Source organism: Montipora capricornis, chromosome 4, assembly GCF_036669925.1.
Source record: "Montipora capricornis isolate CH-2021 chromosome 4, ASM3666992v2, whole genome shotgun sequence".
Classification (NCBI taxonomy): Eukaryota; Metazoa; Cnidaria; class Anthozoa; order Scleractinia; family Acroporidae; genus Montipora; species Montipora capricornis.
In genome coordinates, this window is record NC_090886.1 from 8,544,113 (window position 1) to 8,549,695 (window position 5,583).

Consider the following 5,583-nt stretch of genomic DNA (forward strand, 5'->3'; position numbering starts at 1 on the left):
AGCGCTAGACCTGTAATCAACCCGTTCATTTAAAGTACACTTAACTCAAATAAAATTTCATCTTGAATATTAATTAATCTCCCCACCAAAAGCAAACATATTTTACCATTCTTACCTCAAAATTTTGCTTTTTTCCTGCTGGGCAAGACATGCAAAGTTATCAAAACAAGCAATAATTTGGACCTATAACCACGATGTGAGGTGGCATGGGTCTATTCCTGATTTTATGTCACAAACTATTCCTGTTTTCCTTCAAATTTTACATTGTAACTTAAACAGTTTGCGACATAAAATTGAGACTAGACCCATGGCTCTTACATCATGGTCGTGGGTCCAAATTACTGCCAGTTTTACCAAACTTATGTGGCTTACACCGCACAGAAAAAGCAAAATAGTGATATAATGTTTGCTTTTGATGGGGAGATTTAATAACAAAAAATATTTAAGTTAAGGGACACTTTAAGATTTTGGAAAAGAAACAAGAAAAGTGCAAAATTCAGAGGAAAAAGTTCTATTGCTTAAATACAGGTCCATTAATTATATCTAATAACTAATTACAATAAATTCTACATCATTTACCTGTCTGCATTAGATATTACACTTAATGCACACTGTGATTGTGTAATCTCGTGTACTTCTTGACAATACATCACTTTGTGAACATTTTGGTAAAATTGTGCAAAACCATACATCCAGTAAGATTGCTATTTGGTGAAAGTGATACAAACCAATAAAACAACCAATGCTAAATGTCTGGTGAGGCTGACACACCGAAGACACAAGTTTCATTATAATATTATTCATAGATGCAATCAACCAAGCATGAATTTTAAAACAACAGGTATTGAAGTAGAATTAATAATTAATAGCATACTTTCAGAATGAAAAACATACACACATAACTTTATTTATACTCAAATCAATTGGAGATTGTTAGGCTCCTAGCAAAATTGTGCAGCTAATGTGTTGAGTTAGTTGAGAAGTAAAAGTATTTGAGTTAACAAAAATTGGCTAAAAAATAAGCAGAGTACGTCTTACACATTATGGAAATGAGAGAAAGTAAAATTAATTACATGATATACAACTAAATAATAGTGAGCTTAAGAATGCGCGTTTTTGAGACGTGGACGGCAACCGAAAGAGAACATTTCACGCGCCAAGACAGTGGTGTCTCCCAGATTTTTATTCTAATCATCTCTAATGGCAAAAAGATACTTTCTAGCAATGTGAATGTGGTTGAGTGAAGACAAGTTAAAAGCGAAAACAGCTCACTTCCGGTTGCCGTCCGCGTCTCAAAAACGGACGTGCTTAAGCTCCCTAATAAAACATAAATGGTATGAAAGCGAGAAGATTGAACAAAAATCTATGTACAGCATAAACAACAATTTTAAACAAGTGTTTCCACTTCAAAGGGAATCTACGAAGTATTCTCGTTTTTTGCAAATTAAAATCTCAACATATTTTTAAACAGTTTCATAAGAATGGTGTTATAATCCTTTTAAAATTTTCAAATTTTATGTATTTAAGGACAAAATTTAATTCAAATATTTTTAATATAATTTCAATATAATTAATAACCTTACCAGGTGTCATAATACTGTAAGTTGTACAACATATATGCTTCATGGGAAAAACATGTCTATTTATATACTTAATTTCAAGCCACTCACAGCTTCAAAACCGCCAACCAAAGATACATTTGTCTTCCAATTCGTCGACATCTTGGTCAATTGAACTTTTCAAAATATATACGACGTAGTAAACCATGAAGAGCATATGTGAGACAAAGTCGTCGGAGAAGAGTTTTTTTCCGAAAACTATGGCGTATCCATTTATATGGCTGTAAATCTCAGCTCATAACATGTAACGAAACAAGTTAATAAAAATAAAGAAAAAACTGTCCCATCTTACCTCGATCAAGTGGTTTAGAAAGAATTGTACGTCGATAGGCGAAAAAATTATCCTCGTAGTAAGACGTGAATTAAATCATAACGCCATTAACACGCCTAAAACTCTTTAAAGCACCAAAGGCAAGTTTCACGGCAAGTGGTTCACGAGAGTGCTACATAAGCTTACGTTCTCGCTTATATATTAATTTGCATGATACAAGAATAAAAATAACAATTGACGAAGACGGGGATATCAAACTCGACGCCTTTATAACGACAAAGACGGCTTCTTTTCGACAATATTTAAATAAGGATAATTTTGGAGCACAAAGATTCTCCAGGAGAAAATAAGTTTGAATATTGGAAAAATTTAAAACACGAACTGTGGTGGACATATCGTTTCGCCAGCCGGCTATATATACGGGCTGAAACAACCAAAGACCTGAAAAAAATGATTGTTTAGTCATGTTAAATAGCTAATTAGTTACCTCGAAGCACAATAAAGCAACCATTTTCCAATTTTCGTCTTACATTCTGAAATGAACGAAAGAAACCGAAATCTTTTCCGCGTCAGCCGCGCCACATGAAAAATACAGGTTGACGTAATGACAAAAACTTCATTTAGTAGGGCAGCGTAGGGGTCAATAATGTATTTTATGGGTCGGGAGGGTATCAGTTGCTCAACCTTACTCCATAAGACAATTGGTACGATATGGAAAAAAACGGGGTTTGGCAAATGCCTCAAAGAGGCACAGTGGTGATCAAAAAGTGTGTCTTACGATGTTTAACCTATCGCGTGTTTCAACTTAAAGTAAGATTGTTTTCTCTTTTGTTTTGCTCACAAAAGCCCACTAATCTCTGCGCCATTTTTTTTACATTAAAATAATGGAAATATTTTAAACAATAGCCAAAAGCTCCATTCGATTTCAATCATGCTTAATGTCTTAGATATTCATTCATCCTTTTCCTCCCGCCATACACGCGAAAATCCGTGACTCGAAACAAAGAGTTAGCGGAGTCTACAAGTGTGCCAAAAATCAAACAAGTTAACATTGTTATATAGCTGGAAATTTTTTCCCAACAGCGCGCGCTCTCATGAGTTACTTCGAGGTCACATGACATCTAACAGTAAAACTGTTTCCGCCAAAAAAAGCATATTGCAAAATCTATGACGTCAGAGGGTAACAGTGCACTGTTACCCGCGAATGTTGACCGACGACTGCCGTTGCCGTTCAACTTTTTTCTGTGCAATATAACAAATCACTTAATGTCTGGTCCCTCGGGAAACAGTTAATTTTGTTTCCCTAACAAAATTAACTGTTTCCCTTCGGGACCAGTCATTGAGTGTTTATTATCTTTTCTTCAAAATAATTATCGAGAGATAGGTTCAAACAATTTAATTTCGTAGCAATCCATGGGCAGCACTAGAAGCATCTAGAAACCGGAATCTGAAATCCGGAAAACACAAACCAGAATTATCCACAATTCGCAAGATCTACAACAACTTACCCACTCCTAGTACACTCTGCTATAATCCCCACACTCAAGTATTGAACTCCGAGGAAATGTAAACTGTAAAATGGATCTGACCTTGTTATTCTAGATATTGATAAGACTTGAGCATGGTGATGGCATCATAAAGCTAAGGCAGTGTACATTACAATAAAGGACACTTTAAAACTTGTTTAATTATTCTCCTTATTTTTTCACCTGCCTTGGTACAAAAATGCCTCTTTTGAAAATGCGCCCCGAGGATATGTTGCGTAGTAAGTGACGGAACGCGACTGCGGCTGTCGATTATAGCTTGAGGAAGAACATACAGTGATATGAAAAATTCACATTGTTTATCGAAGGTAAGTTCTTTTCAGACATCCCACTAGCATTGAATGGGGAAACAAGTAAGTTTTGAAGATTCTTCCGAAAGGAAAGATGACAAGGTCGATAACTTAATGACTGGTCCCGAGGGAAACAGTTCATTTTGTTTCTCGAGAATCTCAATGTTTCCCCGAGGCGCAGCCGAGGGAAACATTGAAATTCGAGGGAAACAAAATGAACTGTTTCCCGAGGGAACAGTCATTAAGTGATTTGTTATATAGCACAAAAGGAAATACATGCAATGGCAATTAACAACAACGACGGTCGTCGGTCAACATTGGCGGGTAATCTTGGCGGAAACAGTTTTATTGTTAGATATCATGTGACCTCGAAGTAACCAATGAGAGCGCTGGCTGTTGGGGGAAAAATTCGGCTATATATAGTATAGTCGGCTTGGGTTCTAAGGTTTTTGCGCCGTGTTTTCGCAGTTTGAACATACCGTCGGCTTCAGAATGATGTACATTCATGACACCCAAAATGTCCAAAAAGTAGAATGAAACATTGCAATAACTACTTAAAACTGTTGATGACGATAAAAGGAATACCGCAAAAGGAAAGAGAAGCATGGATGGACACAAATGGACAAGATTGAAACGGATTTCATTTGGGTAATCTTGAAAAAAATCGGCCCGACGTTTATCAAGTTTATGGCAGGTCGCTTTTGCTCAGAATCATCATGTGCGTGATGTAACGATAATTTTATCAGAAAGCGAATTCCACACTATTTTCGAGTTTAAAATTCATGATTAACTAATTCCCCTTAACACCCTAAAATGACCTGACAGGGCCCGTTTATAATCTCTTATTTAGGAGGCTGTGCTAATACATGTAGCTAGAATATAATCAAAGGAAAGACGATAAAACACTACCTTGTTTATTTAATAAATTTCAAACATTATTACTAATACTTTTACGTAAACTTCACCATATACAATAAACAAATTTCGATTATGATCATTAGTTTACTTGATGTCTCCTTTGAGAAGGGGATTTCCACTTATAAGACTTGATGATGATTAACTGAGATGCACAAGAAACCAAAAGGCCTCGATTGTTCAAAAAGTGGATAACGATATCCAACGGATAAATCACTGTCAAGTTATCCAGTGGATAACATGGTTTCTGTAGTTCTCGCGAATTTTGAATAATTCTGGTTTCTGGTTTCTGGATTCCGGACTCTGGATTCTGGATTCCGGCTTTTAGTGCTGCCCGCAATCCATCGAAGGTTTTGATAATGGCTCTTAGATAGAACGCGTCGTATGATTGGCCAATTCAGTAAACGCGTAGCATTTCTTTAGGACAACTAAGTGTAGGGTTACGGCTCCTTTCAGCTCAACACGAGAAATGCACGACGATTTTTATTATTTTTATTTATTTTTAATATTTTCTCCAAACAAAATAGAGTAATTAATTTAAGTATAAGAAATAAAATGGAGAAGGGCACGATATAGTAAAAACTAATTAGTGCCCATTAACACTGATTATAATTTATAGCTCTTTACCATAAGTCCATACATAAGAATAAGGAATAATGATAAATAAATAAACACTCATAAGCACACGTACATAGACACATACATATGCACACACGCATCATACATCATGGCACGAGTCAAGGAGATTAGTACTGAGCAAAATAATATTTGAAAACTGCTTTTTTGAAAAGAATTTTCGAGGAAATATTTCGAATGGAAAAAGGAAGATCATTCCAAACATATTTACAAATAACAGTAGGGGAGAATTTTCTTATGTTTGTCCTAGAGTAAGGGAGGAATAATTGTAGAGAAGTTGCAGTCCTTGTGGAATAATTATGTTGCTC

General features: G+C 35.6%; 1 protein-coding gene across 3 annotated transcripts in view; it reads right to left on the minus strand.

The window, feature by feature from the left end:
- Positions 1-2,492, minus strand: part of LOC138045462 (probable E3 ubiquitin-protein ligase RNF144A) — a 20,443-nt gene extending 17,951 nt beyond the window's left edge. The window contains exon 1 of one of the 3 annotated variants that reach the window (XM_068891975.1): positions 2,378-2,492. The gene's annotated coding sequence lies outside the window, so the exon portion shown is untranslated. Of the gene's footprint in view, positions 1-1,911; positions 1,931-2,377 lie in introns of those variants that run through there. The other 2 variants (XM_068891977.1, XM_068891976.1) reach the window with 2 other exon arrangements.
- Between the last annotated feature and the right edge of the window lie 3,091 nt (positions 2,493-5,583).